This window comes from Ictidomys tridecemlineatus, chromosome 8 (genome assembly GCF_052094955.1).
Source record: "Ictidomys tridecemlineatus isolate mIctTri1 chromosome 8, mIctTri1.hap1, whole genome shotgun sequence".
Lineage (NCBI taxonomy): Eukaryota > Metazoa > Chordata > Mammalia > Rodentia > Sciuridae > Ictidomys > Ictidomys tridecemlineatus.
In genome coordinates, this window is record NC_135484.1 from 16,631,783 (window position 1) to 16,649,278 (window position 17,496).

General features: G+C 45.1%; 1 protein-coding gene and 1 pseudogene across 4 annotated transcripts in view; one reads left to right on the plus strand and one right to left on the minus strand.

Annotated features, from left to right (window-relative positions):
* Window positions 1-17,496, minus strand: part of LOC101974263 (tripartite motif-containing protein 51 pseudogene) — a 19,241-nt pseudogene continuing 1,745 nt past the window's right edge.
* Zc3h12d (zinc finger CCCH-type containing 12D) overlaps window positions 15,685-17,496 on the plus strand; it is a 27,006-nt gene continuing 25,194 nt past the window's right edge. For 2 of the 4 annotated variants that reach the window (XM_078018924.1, XM_005321357.5), the window contains exon 1: window positions 16,264-16,599. The gene's annotated coding sequence lies outside the window, so the exon portion shown is untranslated. The other 2 variants (XM_040283440.2, XM_078018925.1) reach the window with 2 other exon arrangements.

The window sequence follows — 17,496 nt, forward strand, 5'->3', positions numbered from 1 at the left end:
TCATGTTTGATAGGACCTAAGGAAAAGGGCTTCCTTAGACATTGGATTTCCCATAAAGCATAGGGGCCAAGTCCTTATGTATGTCTGGTCAGAAGTATGTCTACAGCAAAAGACAGGCTTGAGATGGGGAGAAGGAACAGGAAGGAATACTGAGTATCAGGGAACTTTGAGTAATGTTAATAAACCTTATGATTCTACCTTCACAATCCAGGAATACTCCTATTTGGCCAGAGGGCCTTGGTACATACTGAAGAACAAGTAGGGAAGGTGGTAGAGAGTGTAACGGTACCCTCCTTAACATACCCAAGGAGAAAGAGCCCCTCCACCTCATCCATCTTGTCATCCCTGTTCTCTTTCCAATAATAATTACAGATTCTAAAAGCTCACTTCCAAGAGTCTCCCACATCCACCTCCCAGTAATATCTTCCAGTGGCAAAATTCTGAATACCCTGACAAGAAAGCATTCTGATGTTGGAGTGATCCAGGAGGCACCTTGAGGATCACACCCAACAGTCATGCTTTCAACTCTCCATACAGGAAGACATAACTGTTGACTCTCTTGGATACAGAGTAACAGAGGAGTATAACTCAGAAGCAGTTGAGCCTGTCGATTATTCCAGTGGTGGGCCCTGCGCTGAGTTCTGTACTCACAGGCTGGGCTACATACAGCTGCGTGGATTCAATCCTGTGCAGTGTGTCTCCAAAGGCCTGGTCTGTGGCCTATATCCTTCAGCTCTTCATATATTTCTCTTAACATCTCCTTTACATGAGCCATTCTGAGTTTACTTTCTTTGAATTGCTGAAAAATTTCCTTGCCCTCCTTTTCTAGTATCTTTAAATGATGCCATTCTTCCTCATGGGAAAATAGGTACACTTTGGAACTTTAATAAAGCTGCTGTTGTTTGTGTGTGAACATAGTCCTCATTTTTCTTGGATAACTTCCAAGGAGTGCAATTGGTAGGTCATATGGTAATTGTACATTTAGATTGTTAAGAAACTGCTGAACTATTTTCAGGAGTGGGTTATAAACCCATTTACAGTTCTAGCAGCAATGCACAAAGCAATCCAGTTTCTCTTCATCTTCACCAGCATTTTGTGTAGTCACTGTTTTACCTTAGGGACCCTGATAAGGAGGATGCATGTGTGTGTGTGTGTGTGTGTGTGTGTGTGTGTGTGTGTGTGTGAGAGAGAGAGAGAGAGAGAGAGAGAGAGAGAGAGAGAGAGAGAGAGAGAGATTTGGATCTTAATCCATTTAATTGCTAATGATGAACATTTTTGTACTCTTTTTGCCATCTGCATATCCTGTTAGGTAAAATGTCACTTTATGCTATTTGGATTGAGTGTGTAAGGGTTACTTTTGAGTTTTTAGAGTTCTTTATATATACTAATTCTTTGTCATATATTATTTGCAAATATTTTCTCTCTTTGTGTGGTTTGTCTTTTTATTGCCCCTGTCAATCTTCTTAACAGTCTTTGCAGAACAATATATTTCAATTTTGCTGATGTTCAGGGAGCTTTGTGTTTCGTTCGTTTTGTTTTTCAGGACTAGGGATCAATAAGGGATTCAGAAATGCTAGGTAGGTGCTCTACCACTGAACTACAGCCCCAATCCTTTGTAGAAATTTTTATTATAAGAAGCAGCCTCACAGGATGGAGAGGGAGTTTTCTTTTGATAATATCCCCTGGGAGGACTTTGATGGATTGTGCTGATTGTGCCCAAAATAAGAACTCAGCCTAGTCCTCGCTCCAGAAGTTTTTGTTTTTAAAGTTAAAAGTTTTTCATAAGTCTTACATTTCAAATTTTTTTTCTAAAATTTTAGTAGTTTGACAGTTCTTAATCCATTTCTGAAGCTTGTGTATATTTGCTGATGAACACCCACTTGCACCATTTGTTGAAAAGAATGGCTACTTCTAAGGTTTTTTCTTTGTCTTTGGCATTCTAGAATTTCATTATAATGTGTGAAATTCTAACATTTATAACATTTAAAGTTGAGACAAAGGAGAATGTGGTTTCTGAAGAGATTAACACTATTAGAAAGAAGCTAAGTACTTGGCACTGGGACAATACAAAAATACCTTAAGGGTACAGTAATTGGCCAGACTTCTATCATCATGGGTTTGTGGATCTAAAGGTATAAACTCACTTGAAATACTTTGTTTGGAGAAGGGTAGATTTTGTTATTTTGTTCCTAATCCCTTTCCTCATCCCCTTTTTCTGCTTCTTGGCTACATGAAGTGAGTGGCTTTGCTCTGCCATCTGCTTCTTGCTATGAGGTTCTGCCTTTCCACAGGCCTAAAGCGACAGGATGAAGCAACATGGATTAGAACTTCTGAAACTCTAAGCCAAATTCAATATTTCTTCCTTTTAAGTTGTTTTTCTCAGGTATTTTTGTCACAGTGAAGGAGAGCTGACTGACACCTCCTGCGGCCACCAACTCAGTCTTTAGTCAGACACATAGGACAGGGCTTCAGGAGACAGCCTCATCTCCTTATTGTCACTCAGTGCCCCTCCAGACCACGCTGGAGGCTGAGAGTCCACCTTTGTTTGCCTGGCATAGCATAAACTCCCTGCATTGTCCACCATGTTCAGCAGTTTTCCTATCTTCTTGCAAACAAAATGAAGGGCATGCTCTTAGTTGAGTTTGAGGCAAAAAGAGTTAGTTAGAAAGTCTCTCCTGCCTCGACGGGGAATGACGTGGAATGAGGAAGATGTTCACAAAAAAAAAAAAAAAAAAATCCCATTGTGTTGTAGGAACAGACAAGGCAAGGCACCGAAGATAGCAGGGAACAGTTTTATTAGGCTACAGCCAGGTTCAGAGGGTATAGCTTTTGCTATAATCAATCAATTCCCTGAACCCCGAGTTCAGGGAGTTTCAAAGTTTTATACCCAGCATGTAAGGGGAGGGGCTCAGAAGTTCACATAAAAGCAGCTTTTTCTTTCACTGTTCTGGGCAAGTTAACTCTTCAAGGACAACACCTGAGAAGGGGAGAGCTTCTTCTCCCCTTTCTTTCCTCCCCTGCCAGCTGTTACCATGGAGCCCATTTGTAACTTATCTTAAAAATGTAGACATCTCTGTGAAGCCCAGCTCAAGGCCAGAGGCCTTGTTTGCACATTTCTTCAAAGTACTATACTGGAAAAGTTTGTGAAAAACTAGTAAGGGGTGTCCAGCACCTGGAGTGCTGGTATCTTCTCGGCCAGTGGCCAAGTAAAACAAGGCGACACGAAAATAGGAAGTTTATCTACAATGGACTCTTTTGCTGACAGTCCTAAAATCAGCCATGGTGAAGATTTCTGGAGAAGCCCAGTTAAGACTTTTCTGTGGAGAAAGGGGGTGCCACTGAAGTGGGCACCCCCTTTCTCCACAGAAAAGCCCTCTTCACCATGGCTGATTTTAGGACGGTCAGAAAAAGAGTCTCTGCAAAAGAGTCCAATGTAGATAGACTTCCTATTTTCTTGTCACCCTGGCCAAGAAGACACTAGCACTCCAGGTGCTGGACACCCCCTTACTAGTTTTCACAAGCATATCCAGTATAGTACTTTGAAGAAATGTGCAAACAAGGCCTCTGGCTTTGAGCTGGGGCTTCACAGAGATGTCTACATTTTTAAGATAAGTTTGCAATTGGGCTCCATGGTAACAGCTGGCAGGGGGAGGAAAGACAGGGGAGAAGAAGCTCTCCCCTTCTCAGGTGTTGTCCTTGAAGAGTCAATTGCCCAGAACAGTGAAAGAAATAGCTGCTTTTATGTGAACTTCTGCAGACTGTGCCCCTCCCCTTACACACTGAGTGGAAAACTCTGAAATTCCCTGAACTCGGGTTCAGGGGATTGATTGATTTCAGCAAAGGCTGTACCCTCTGAACCTGGCTGCAGCCAAATAAAACTGTTTCCTGCTATCTTCGGTGCCTTGCCTCGTTTGTCGGTCCAGATGCTTTTGCTTACGTATCTGGATTTCAACTCACTCATTGGTAACTGGGCCCCCCTTCTCCAGGAACAGCCCTTCTCCCCCCAACACCAGCAGTCCTCAGGTCCTTAACTCTGCTGCCAGCCCAAAACCACTTTCTGGTTTCTTTGGAAAACGTCAGGTACCCATTGGTGTCTCACTCAGCACTGGGTGAGCCATTCGAAACCACCTCCTTCTTTCTTTTTCTAAGCAGAACTTCCTCACATCCATCAGCTGATTCTTATGAAGTGGACCCTCACCTGGACACTGGCCTGCCTGCAGAAGTCCTATCTCCTTGAGATGCTGTATGTTCAGGCTGCCCATTAAAATGAGGCAGGAAAGTTTTAAAAATACAAATTCCTGAGCCCCATCAGGAAACAACGGAATCAAGCATGATGGGGTGTGGGGGGTGGTGGTGGCAAGAATCTGTGTTTTCAACAAGCGTCACTGGTCATTCTGCCTTGCAAAGCTTTTCTTGTGTGACATCCCAGCTCTTGTTGGGAAGCTGTATTGTCTGAGGCCAGCTGTTGACTATTTCTTGAGCTGAAGGAATACAGAAAGAATCACTCTTTTGAAGTGGTAGGTTTGATTGGCAGATGAGGTATGGCCCCACCTAGAGACAATGCTCACGAAGTGTTATTTATTCCTATTACTGAACATTAGCTGAGTTCATTTTGAGGGCTTGGTAGGGAGGAAGGAAAGAAAAGAGTATGTTTTCAGCTGCAGAACACACTTGTATTTTGAATCGTCTCAGTGCTCCCTCTACCTCCCCATCCCTCACCATTCTTTTCAGAAAACAAACTCTACAAACTTCCTTATCCTTAGAGGATTCAAATATAAAGCCTTCTTTCGGAATAGAGCCAAAGCAGAAAACACACTGTCCCCAGGAACAATGAGCCAATTCCTCTGTTTGCAAAATGGTCTAAAATGAGTCGTTTAGGAAACATGAATACATCTGATCTTGCAAACATTTCACATCAGGGGAAAGTGCACATGAGTTCAAAAACAGAGTTGTGTTTAAAACAAAAACAAAAACAAAACAAATCCTTGCTGTGAATGAGGCTAAGAAAGCCAACCAGAGAGGTGGCCGCTGGCATCATTCAAGTCTCAAGAAAGCTAATCTCACCAAGCTGGGAGTAGGGCCAGGGTCCAGAAGGGTCGCTCACGATTTGTGACTTCATATTGAGCAGGGGCCATTAGCTCTTAGTGTCCATCAATATCCTCTTTAGGCAGATGACATTCACACATGCCCCCATGGACTTGTGAGCTGCAGCCTCTTGCCAACTGCTTTCAGTTAGGGTTAGTTATGTGTGTTCACAGGGTCTCCAGTGAGTGGGGGTGGGGGGCCACTTTTCTCTTTCCCTTCCAGCTTATGATCTAAATATACCTATGTATCCTAAATCCAGTGGAATACAGAATAACACATGCCTTCTCTGAGCAAGACACCTGCGCAAAGCCCCACTGACACCAAGATGAATCTAGGCCAGGGACCGCCCCTCGGGCCTGTTCTGTGCCTGGTGGGTCATGGCACCCCCACTAGCCATGACTCTGGAGCCTTTACTCTGCCATGAATGACAAGAGGAGCGCTACGGTCACTAAGACACAAAGCACAGCAACTAGAATATCAAAAAGACAGACACAAAATTCCAGAGGGCAACGGGGGGGGGGGCGTCCACTTGCCAGCCTGTGCTCCCCTCCAAGTTCCAGGAAGACAGCCATGTTGGTGGCTCTGAGGAAGGCAGGGGGTGGAGCGAGTTCCAGGTGGAGGAACCATTCTAAGTCCCAGACACTGGCCAAGAGGTGAGCCCAAACCACCAGACACATTGGGGAGGGCAACTGGCACTGCTCAGAGAGACCAGAGGCCCTGTGGGAAGGTGGTGGAAACCCTGCTGCCAGGTGGGCTGTTCAGGGGTGACAGGGTGCCCCCAGGAAGAAGCAGAAGGGATCACTGCCACACTTGTTTTCAGGGTCCGAGAGAGGCCCCAGGAACTCGGCAAGGAAGGTCGACTGATAGAAAACCTTCAGGGACACTACCTTGGGGCTCAGAACTGGCACTGTCAACCCAGGGGTGGTGCCCTAAAGCATGGGGGTCAGGAAAGGGCACAGAGTTCAGACGGGAATGCTCTGGGGGCTTGAACGTGCCAGGAGGCCCTGAACATACACACCTAAAGCTCCAGATCGTGAGCAGGGGATATGCTGGGCAACCCAGGCCTGATCCTCATGCCATCAGCCCTTCTGGGGTGAAAGCCAGTTGCGCATGTTGGAGACCAGGGGTCATGGATGGAAGTCTTGGCCATGTTGTGCACCTGTCGTCCACCCTGGCCCACCCCCAGCATCGCCAAAGCACACAGAAACAGAAGGCCAGAGGGGTCTGGGTTCCTCAGCTGAGAGTTGGCAAAATATCAGAAAAAAAGGTCTGTTATTAAGGTCCCCATCTCTACCCCCATCACTGCAGAGCTGGGGACAACTCCTGCAAATGGTTTTTTCCTAGCCTAGTCTTTCTCTGATGGTGAGCCCTTCAAGTCCCTTTGCTTTATATGAAATCTTAGATTTACCTTCCCAACTCCTTCAGGTCCAACACTTCACCTTTATCACTGGCCCTCACCAGGGTGACCTGAGGCCCCAGCTCTACACACAGGGCCACCTTGGCTCATAGTTTGTTTACCACTTTATATTTTTTGGTTTGTAAGATATGTCCCTGACTTGCAATCTCATTAATGCATTTGAAAGTGTGCTAGCTGTATTATACTTGGCATGAGGGTATTGTATGGGGGAGTGGTGGCTACGGTTCAGAATATTCAGTGCACTGTACTGCCCAGAGCAGATGTCTCTCCATTTAGTGTACATAATTTCTGGCCATCAATAGAAAAAAAACCTTAATTAGATAAGAAATCCTGAATGTAAAAATAAAAATATCCTCCATTTAGAAAATTCTAGAATATAGTGTGAACGAATAAATGAGCAAGAGAGAAATGTTAGTTGTATGTGATGGCAGCAGTGAGAAAAAATATTGTTCTGACAAGAAACTCAAAATTAATACATTCAAGTTGGGCTGGGGGTGTAGCTCAGTTGGTGGACTGCTTGCCTCACATGTATAAGGCCCTGGGTTCAATCCCCAGCACCACACACACACACACACGAATAAAAAAATAAAAATTAATACATTCAGTGGGGGAAAAATCAAAACAGTAAAGATTTCTGAATCAAGCATTTCAAGGAAAAGCTATGCTTAATTGCAAATTATGAGAAATTGGTTTTAACAAGCATTTGCATGGAAATGGTTACATTCATGAGAAAATGAGTATAATCATAGTGTTTATCAAGTATCCTTGATGAGATCCAGGGATCTGTGGTAATCCTGCCAATATCTAGGGTAAAGTGACCACATCTCCTGTTTCTTTGATTTTGCTTTCTCTAGATTTTAGGTGAATTATTTTTTCCCTGGGAACTGAATCCAGGACCTCACACATGCTAAACCACAGCCCAAGTGGCTAGGTGAACTTTTTTTTTTGTCCTGGGGATTAAACCCAGAGGTGCTTAACTAGTTGAAACACATCCTCAGCCCAACTCTTTAATTTTTTATTTTTACAGGGTCTTGGTAAGTTGCTTAGGGCCTTGCTAAGTTGCTGAGGCTGCCTTGGAACTTGTGATCCTCCTGCCTCAGCCTCCTCTGCTGCTGGGATTACAGGCATGTCCCACTTCACAAGGCTTAGGGGAACTCTTAAACCAGGCATCAGTGATAATTCCTACCAACTAAAGCTGAAAAAATTGAGTCAGCTGTGGGTAGTCAGATTGTGTATGTGTGTGTGTGGGGGGGGGATTAAAAATAGTCATTTTGAGTCTAAAATTGCTTGTCAATTATAACTTCACTGTGAAACTTCAGCTTAATTTTTCTTAGCAGTTGAATTTTCAAAGATTTTGATCAGACAATTAAAGGATAAATAAGAGAGAAACTTTATGTAGAGTCAGCAATCATACTTTCACAAATTCTTTTAACAAATTGGTTTTTCTTTTGTTACTGGAAGATATATTTCATCTTTGTTTTCCACTCATCATAAAAAATATTAATCTCAAGTTTGACATTTCTTACCCATTTAGGTTGAGTCACAAAGAATGCATAACAGACAGTAAAATCGAAATCACAGAAGTCTTACCTTTCGGTGACTGTTGCTACGAAAACTTGTTTTGATGGGAAATTTGAGAGAAGCTTGTGCTTCCTGTTGTTAAATGATAGAATGTGGAGATCCCCTTCATTTTCAAAATTGTCTCTTTAAAGCAAGTAACCTCAGGGACTCTTCTTGCTCATGAGGTAATCTTTATTCCTAACAATTTTGCCCACACAGGACAATGAGTAGGGGAACTGCTGAGGGTGAACAGTTTTATGTTTTTCTACTCCTATCCCTTGTTCATTGAATGAGGAGATGGGTAGGGCTTTTAAATGGTATTTTGTGTGCGATTAACAAGTTGTATTGCTGGGACTAGGGCTGGTGCTCAGTGGTAGAACCCTTGTCTAGTATGCATGAGGCCCTGGGTGTGATCTCCAGTACCAAAAAAACGAAAAGAAAAAAGAAGGAAAGAAAGGAAAAAGAAAACCGATTGCATTGCTATTATTTATTTTACCTAGAAACACCAGTTTGCGTGCTCTCTCTCTCTCTCTCTCAAACACACACACACACACACACACACACACACACACACACACACACACAATTGCACATGGAGTAACACACTAGCAAAGAGAATTCGCATAAAAGGAGAAGTTAGAAAATTGCTGTGAATCTAGAACAAGACCACAATGACCTCTGGTTCCTGAAACAAATGTTTTGTTTTGTATCGTTTCCTTGATCTGGTAGAGAGTTTGGGATTCGAGCCAGAAATTTTAAGTCAAGAGCAAAGGCATATGAAGATCTGCAACCAGGAAGATGCAAAGGGAGAGCCATGTGAAGGTCTCACGGAGGCAGAGGACTTCAAAGAGAAATGAAGGCCAAAAGGAGGAGCAGATAGGGACGGGAAGGACACCAAACACTAAGAATCTCAGGTTCGATTTGTTGGATGGCAAAAAATTTGAGCATGTTTCTTAGGGAGGAAGAGGCCCTGGGATAGTTGCAAATGTAACTCTGGGAGCTGTATGAAGGATCTTGGCCAAGGACCAGCTCCACATTCCTCGGACGGCACTGAACATGATTCATTCAATATCTGCTCCACACGTACCCCCAGGCCCAGATTTCCATCAAAGCAGGCTTCCCAGAGATGAGAAATAATGTCCATTTACACTGCATTTGGTGCAGTGCTAAAACACAGAACGGGCATCCCAACAATAATTCTAAAAAGTCATGCACTCTCTGCCACATAATCACTCACTTGTCATTACAGAAAACAGTTCCAATGTCTTTGGAATGGCCACAGATAGACGAGCTTTTGCTAAAGCTTCTTTGATATGGTGTAAGCAGGGTCGATGGAATTGCCTCATCAAGGTGGTCTGTGCCACCTTAGTGGATCAGGTGGCAGAGGGCTAGTGCTAGCTTCCTGGGGACAGGTGCCTCATCAGACTCACCTCAGCACACCTGGCATGTAGGTAGTGCCTCACATATAGTAGAAAATGGCCTGGCACATACCACAGCCCCAGGCACCAGGAATAGACAGATCCTTGGGTGGCGGGATGTACTTCTAACTTCACCATGAGGGACGTTTCATTATTACTCAGATGATTATCTCCTAGTCACTGAGATCAAACAAAACAGAAACAGATATCCATGTCCTCCCTGACCCTGTGGCAAGGGCCACAGGTGCTTATGGGAAGTAACCAGAGAGATGTCACCACCCCGTCCCTCTCCCTGCACAACCCCCACTCCTCGGCACACACACAACTCTCTCTGGCCTGCCAGCCAATGCTTCAGGTCCAGGGGCCACTCCACAGCTGCCCCTCCTGGCTTCCCATTGCACGGCAGGAGTGTGCTCAGCTGGACTGGATGGTTCCCACAGCTCAGAGCTCTGAGGGAAGGAGTTTTGAGGTGGAGAAGCACACTCATTTCCCAGGGCTGCCATAACAGATGACCACAAACCAGGTGACTAAAAACAACAGAAGAGCATTCTCTCACAGTTCTGAGGGTGAACAGTTTTATGTTTTTCTACTCCTATCCCTTGTTCATTGAATGAGGAGATGGGTAGGGCTTTTAAATGGTATTTTGTGTGCAATTAACAAGTTGTATTGCTGGGACTAGGGCTGCTGCTCAGTGGTAGAACCCTTGTCTAGTATGCATGAGGCCCTGGGTGTGATCTCCAGTACCAAAAAACGAAAAGAAAAAAGAAGGAAAGAAAGGAAAAAGAAAACAGGTTGCATTGCTATCATTTATTTTGCCTAGAAACACCAGTTTGCTACAAGGCTACAAGTCTGAAATCAGGGTGTAGCCAGGGCCACAATCCCTCTGAAGGCACCAGGAATGGACAGTTCCTTGCTGCTTTCTGGTTTCTGATGTGTTCCTTGGCTTACAGCAACATCACTTTAAGCTCCATCTCTGTCTTCATGTGACCTTGTTCTCTGTATCTATGTCTCCCCACTCCCTTCTCTTATAAAGACACAGTGGTTGGATTTGTGGCCCACTCTAAACCAGTGTGACTGTGTTTTACCTTGACAATATCTGCAAAGACTCCACATAAACTCACACAGATGGGTGCGGGGGTCAGGACTGGAACATTTCTTTTAGGGGACACAATTCCATCACCACAGGGTTGAGGTGTTTACTCAGAGCTCAAGAAAATAACTTCTGCAGTACTTTGGCTGGAGATCAGCAAAGGTTTTGGGCTGGGCCTTAGTGCCCAGGTCCACTGGTAGCTAAGACCCTTAGGGCTTCATCCTAACACAGGAGCAGCGTCGACCATCCTCTCCCTCAACCTAGGTTCCTCCACCTGCTTCCCACAGGCCTGGTGTCTTTTCATTCATAGTCCCTCTACCTAGAAGCTGACAGAGTGTTAGCAGAGACCATCTCCTACCCTCCTCAGGGCTTTAGGAGCGAGAACTGTCGATTCCAGAGATGGCAGATCCCTCAGAGTCAACTCCAGCAGCCCATAAGAGCTACGCTTTACAGCAACTGCAGAGAGATTTTCCAAAAGCCACTTACTTGGGTTACATAGTCGCAGTCTCCCTCTTTAAGCTCCAGGACCAAACACCCGGCAGGCGTTTGAGCCCTGGGTAAACCAGACACTGGACAATAGGACCACGAACTCAGAAGCCAAGGTTGGACAAGGCATAAAGCAGGATGGAGAGTGCCCTGGAAGGTCGTTCCCTCCTCACCGTGGTTGGTGAGAAGGTCAGAGAGCCTCTGGGCTGAGCCGGTCTTTAGAAGGCCAGGCCCTTCCCTGCACCAGGGCCTGTTTCTCAGCCTTGAGCACTAGAAATAGCAAGCATTTTGCCTCAAAACCCAAACAAAATAGCCTGTGTGTGAAGGTTCAGGCAATTAACAATTCAATTAATTTTATTTAAGTGAAAATGCTTTCTAAAAAAGCTTGTTGTTCTTCCTGAGCTGAGCAGTTTCACCAAGAGCCACAGTCCCAGGTGCATGGACCATGTCATGCCTCCCTGGGCCTCTGAGTCTACTCCTGGACTTTCCCTCCACCTGGAGTGTCACAGAGCCCCAGATGTCTTCACCGGGTGCTCCAGCTCATCTTTTGAGGGCAAATGAGCCCCGAGTCCTCCCCAGGATTCCTCGGCCTCTTGGTACTGTCAGGCTGTTTCTCTTTGATGGGGCTTTGGCAGCTGACCTGCCTTCTAGTTCAGCAGTTTCAAACAGGGGCCATTTCCCCCCCCAGAACAGGACACTTGACAATGTCAGGGGACACTCTTTGTTGTCACAGTGAGGAAAAAACAGTATTATGGTAGCCAGTGGTAGGACAGGGAAGCTGCTAACATCCTAAAAAGCCCAACGGCTCTGGAGGCTGAGGCAGGAGGATTGCCAGTTCAAAGCCAGCCTCAGCAAAAGCAAGGTGCTAAGCAACTCAGTGAAGCCCTGTCTCTAAATAAAATACAAAATAGGGCTGGAGATGTGGCTCAGTGGCTGAGTGCCCCCGAGTTCAATCCCCAGTGCCCCTACCCCTCCAGAAGAGCCCCCATGGCTTACGATTACAATTATCCCTTCAGGTCCAGGGAGAATTGGTGCTGGGACATCTAAGGATGCTCAAGTCCCTTATATAAGTTGGCGAAGTACTTGTATATAACCCATGTGCATTCTCCCATGTGCTTTTAGTCATCTCTGGATTACTCACAATATCTAATACGATGCAAATGCTGGGTAAGTAGTTGTTATAAGGTGCTGTTTGGGGGAATAACAACAAAAGAAGAAATCTGTACATGTTCAGTTACAGACACATTTAGAAAAATATTTTCCATCCACAGTTGGTTGAATCTACAGATGCAGAAACGTGGATGCATTCAGCTCCAAATGTCAGTAGCATAGAGGGTGACAAGCCTTGTGCAGCCTGATGTTGACCATGTGACTGTGACTATTTGTGTACCATCAAGTTTCTACTCACTCAGGCAGAAACTTCATTCATTTGGTGATTATATTCTCAATGCAGCGCATGGTGTGAAATCGCATTGTTAAGATAGTAAATGTACTAAAACAGCTGCTCTCCAATTGCTTCTCGGTGGTTTGGGCACACACACTCCTACTGGTGACTAGGAGGGTGCTTTGATTCTCTTCATAGTCTTCTGACAATTTTTCAGTTTTTCAGGGATGTTAGACTTTGCCACATAAGTTCTAGTAATCCTGACTTCATTAAAATTTGTGCTTAAGGGCTGGGGATGTGGCTCAAGTGGTAGCGCGCTCGCCTAGCATGCATGAGGCTCTGAGTTCGACTCTCAGCACCACATAAAAATGAAATAAAGATATTGTGTCCACCTAAAACTAAAAAAAAAAACCCTTGTGCTTAAGGGGGTAGGAAGGATAGCAGAATGAATCATTATTGCCCTATGTGTGTATATGATTACACAACCAGTGAAACTCTACATCATGTACACCCAGAAGAATGAGAAGTTATACTTCATTTATGTATGATGCATTGAAATGCATTCTACTGTAATGTATAAGTAATTAGAACAAATTAAAAAAAAAACAACTTGTGCTCAAAAATGTTAACAGCCATCTATTGAGTACTGACCGTAGAAACCCGCACTATTCTAAGCATTTTAAGGCCTGAATGTAATTCTCCTTATCAAATGGATAAGATTATTGTCCTCATTTTACATATGAGGAAACTGAAGCATGAAGAAGCTAGATAAATGAGCTCAAGGTTACTCTGCTAATAAATAGCAGAAAAGTCCCAGTTCACGATCCCAAACTGCCTGTCATAAGCAGCTTAGGTTCTTTCTCAGATTATTCATCAAAATAAACTCTAGGTCATGATTAAAGACCTGATCATTATTTTTTTAAAAAAAAATGAAACTTTGCAACCTTAGACCAAATATAGGAAAATGTCTTTTCAACCTCAGGATAGGGAAAGATTTCTTAAATGAGATTTGAGGAGCACAAATTAGGAAGGAGAAAGTCAGTAATTTTGACTACACAAAAGTAAAAACACCTGAAGGACCCAAAACATCATAAACAAAACTAAAAGACACATGTTACCCTGGGAGCAGATATTTGAAGCATAAACAAAAAAGATAAGGGCTTAGTATGAAGAATATATAAAAGTTAAGACAAATCAAAATGTAAAAGGCCGACAATAGGCAAAGGGGAGGTGGAGGAAGGAAAGGGGAAAGTACATGTCCAACAACCAAGTGCAAAACTCTCCGGTTCACTAGCCAAGGAAATAGAGATAAAATAACCTCGGTTCCACCCTTCCAAGATGTCACATTGGCCAAAAACAGAATGCCCCCCAAGCCCCAATGTTGGCAGGACTTGGGAAACCAGGAACTTTCACGCAGTGCTGGTGGACATGTGAATGGAGAGCTGGGCAGTGATAGGTTAGGGTCAAAACTGTGCACAGCCTGATCACCATTACAAACACTGTTTGCTGATGCTGTAGGTAGGAGGCAGCCAATGAGGGAGTCGCTGCCTAGGCCCACGATAGGTTCCTGGGGCTCCCTGGTGCATGTCTCTCTGCACGTCCCTGCCTTCCTCCGTGGTGAGGGTCTGTACCCACAGGCTCACCATCCAGTCTCAGCACCTCTGAGCCACTTCCCGAAAGCACCAACCTCAGTCTCTCCACAAGGGCCAGAGTAGGCAGAAGTGGCTACTGGGCAGACCCAGTGCCAAGTCCAAACAGGGCAGAGGAGGCAAGTGTGCTCGGCTCACTCTCCCCCTTCCCTAGCACTGTTGGCACTGGAGAGCTGAGTCTGCGTCTAAAGACCACTCCAGGAGGGCTGTGGCCGCTGGAGCTGGAGCTGTCACCCTGGCTGTCTTCATTTCTTGATCAAGTGGGCAACAAGTCACCTAAATAGTGCCTTAATTCATCCGGCTTCCCAGAGTCGTGGTGGCTGAATCATTCCAGCAGTAAAGGCATCCACAGATCCTAGATCAGACACTGGAAAGGACCTGGATGGCAGTTCTTTTCTTTTCTTCTTCTTTTTTTTTTTTTTTTTTTTTGTACTGGGGATTGAACTTGGGATACTTGACCACTGAGCTACATCCCTAGCCCTATTTTGTATTTTATTTAGAGACAGGGTCTTACCGAGTTGCTTAGCACCTCACCATTGCTGAGGCTGGCTTTGAACTCGTGATCCTCCTGCCTCAGCCTCCCAAGCTGCTGGGGAGGGGGTTATCCTTCATGAAGTGCATGGCAGCATGCCACTTGGAAGTCCCTCAGAGGATTTCTTCTTTGACTGGTTGCTGTCCTATACCTATACCTACAAAAATTTCACTTGTGTTTGAAAGACATCATCCAGGGACCCCATGTAAGGTGTCTTCCCGTTCTGTTGCTTTATTTGGTTAGACAGAAAACATGGCTCTTGGACAACACTCACTCACCTCCCCCATAGAAATGCCCACCTTGAGATGAGGCTTGAGGCTACACACTAGCTTTTGCTTGGGCTTCCAGTGAAGGACGGGCATTTAGAGAGCACCCTGGCATTTCCTATGAGGCTGGAGCTGAAGATACTGTCGGCTAAGCCACTCAGCATTAGGATTTAGATTTCCCTTAAAATTTAACCCTGGGAAAATATTTATTTCTCTTGAAACTTCTACATGCTTTCTCTGGGATTTGAGAGCTTAGAGGCAACATAGATGGTCTGAAAAACATGTTTTGGGGGCCCAGTGACCTTGGGTTTCAATCATGACTCAATCACTTGCTGAGTAAATTTGGGCAGTGTGAGTCCCTGTCTCTACCCCAGTGGACACAATTTTTTTCCGAAATGGACACAATTTTTCCTTGGGACATTTTGATGGAGTGTATCAAATGTACTATAAATGGTAAACAAATGGCAGTAGTTACTAGAAAATCTATTATAATGTCTCAATGCAGTGACTATTTTAATCTAGCTTTTTAGTAGGATGTTCTTTTTCTTCTAATGATTTCTGATTGCGCTCGAGGGTTATATTTTGTCTATCCCATTCTGTATGTGTTTGAATATTCTGGACTGCTTCAACTCTTCTTTGGGAGACAGATGGAATAAACAATGTAGAGCAACCGATCCCAGCTGACTTGTACCATTCTTACTTCCTCAACAGCAGCTCCCTGGTTCTCATTTGGTATGACCCACTGGCTGGCTGAGTCCTTGGGTCAGTCACTGTTGGCCACCCTGTTGATTGTTAACAGCTGGGCTGTTGCATGGTGTGGTTGTGATCTTTCCTCTTAACCTGGGTATTGCCAAATCCAGGAACTAGACAGAGTTCTGTACTTGCTAATGCTGGCAGCAAGACCAGCTGAAGAATGCCGGGGCCGGGTGGGCCTGGGTCAGACTTCACCTGCCCCAGGGAGAGAGGAGCAGCCACCTGATCCATGAAGGGCAGCAGCGAGGTGAGCCAACGAGTGAGTCCGAGGCCTGGTTCCTATTCCAAAGGACGCCATGATTTGCTTGAGACTCCTCTCTTTGTGAAGGAGGACAGAGTCTTCCTTCATGCCCCTGTCCCCTGTGCACACCACAGCCGTCTCTCTTCTCTCCTTTGCAAGTTGTCGTCTTGTGGCTGTGAGCACCAACTTTCCCTGGCAGCTTCTAGGAGCTTCTTCTAGATGTTCTTCCCAGTTGGAGTCAGGAGTGGGAACCTGGAGCAGCAGTGCCTACCCTCAGATTGTTCACCTTTTCCTCTGAGACTCTCCTGACCTTCGTGTGTGTGTGTGTGTGTGTGTGTGTGTGTGTGTGTGTGTGTGTGTGTGTGTGGTGTGGGGGGGAGCAGGCTGCCACCCTCAGGGGAATTTGTTTTGCATGTAGTTGTTGAACTTTGATTCGGTGACTCATGCTGAGATGCAAACTTCTCCCTCCTCCCACATCTGATTGCTTTTTTCCTTTCCTTTTTTTGAACTCAAAGCTGAACTACCTTTGCAGGGGAACGTGACTTCTTGCACAGGAAGTGCAGCATTGGCATACTGTAGCTTCTAGCGGTAGTGTGGACCAGGCCTGCTGCCCTCCTCTGACTCCAGGGACCTCTGGGGGAGCTGGGTCCCTTACTGGCTGGAGAGCATCAGCGTGAAGGCTACAGGCAGCTGAGAACCGGAGGGACACACCCTGCTGGTAAGTGCAAGTGCCCAGGCCATCAGTCAACGTGGCAGGCCCTGTGCAGACTTCAGCCAAGTGGGCGGGAGGAGAGAGTCCAGAATCTCAGGGCAAGAGGAGGGCAGGTTGGAGAGCAGAACTTGGGTGAATATTTTCCTGAACAATATGACTTCTCACACCTGAAATTATTTTAAGTGCTCAAAAAAACAAGGTAAGCATCTTTAATTTCCTTTAGGCACAAGTTTTGCTCAATTTTAGCAAAGATTTTTATAAGCTTTATAGTTAAGTAGACTGTTTGCAGGTGTTTTAACAAAGCCCTCAGTGTGTGTGTGGGGGTGCTAGTGGGGATTGAACCCAGGTGTGCTTACCACTGAGCATTATCCACAGTCCTGTTTTTTAAATTTTGAGCCAGGGTCTCTCTAACTTGATGAGGCTGGCCTCAAACTTGAGATCCTCCCGCATCAGTCTTCCAGGTCTCTGGAATTACAGGCATTTCCCACTGCGCCCAGCAAGCCCTGTTTACAGATATGTTAATGTTATGAAATCAGAAGGAGTGGAATTCTTTTTACCCTGTCTCCATGCTCATGAAAGCATCGTCTATCTAGAACTTGGTTCATAGGCCTCTAGTTTTCTAGGAGAAGGTAGTTCAACTTTTCTGGGAGAAAACTAGATCCGGAAGTTTTGGCAGCAGCCCCAAACACTATTCTTCTAGAGGAGGGCTCTGTGGGCGTCAAGCAAGCTACTGAGAAAACTGAACTCAGTCTTAATTTGATTGAGGTGAAGATATTAGAAATCTCAGCTGAGCTACTAGAAATCTCAGCTTTGCCCCCATCCCCTGCAATTATGGACTTTTCTCGCAGGCTAGATGATCATCCTGCAGTCAAACCTGCCAGGTGACTAGGTCAGGATGCAGAA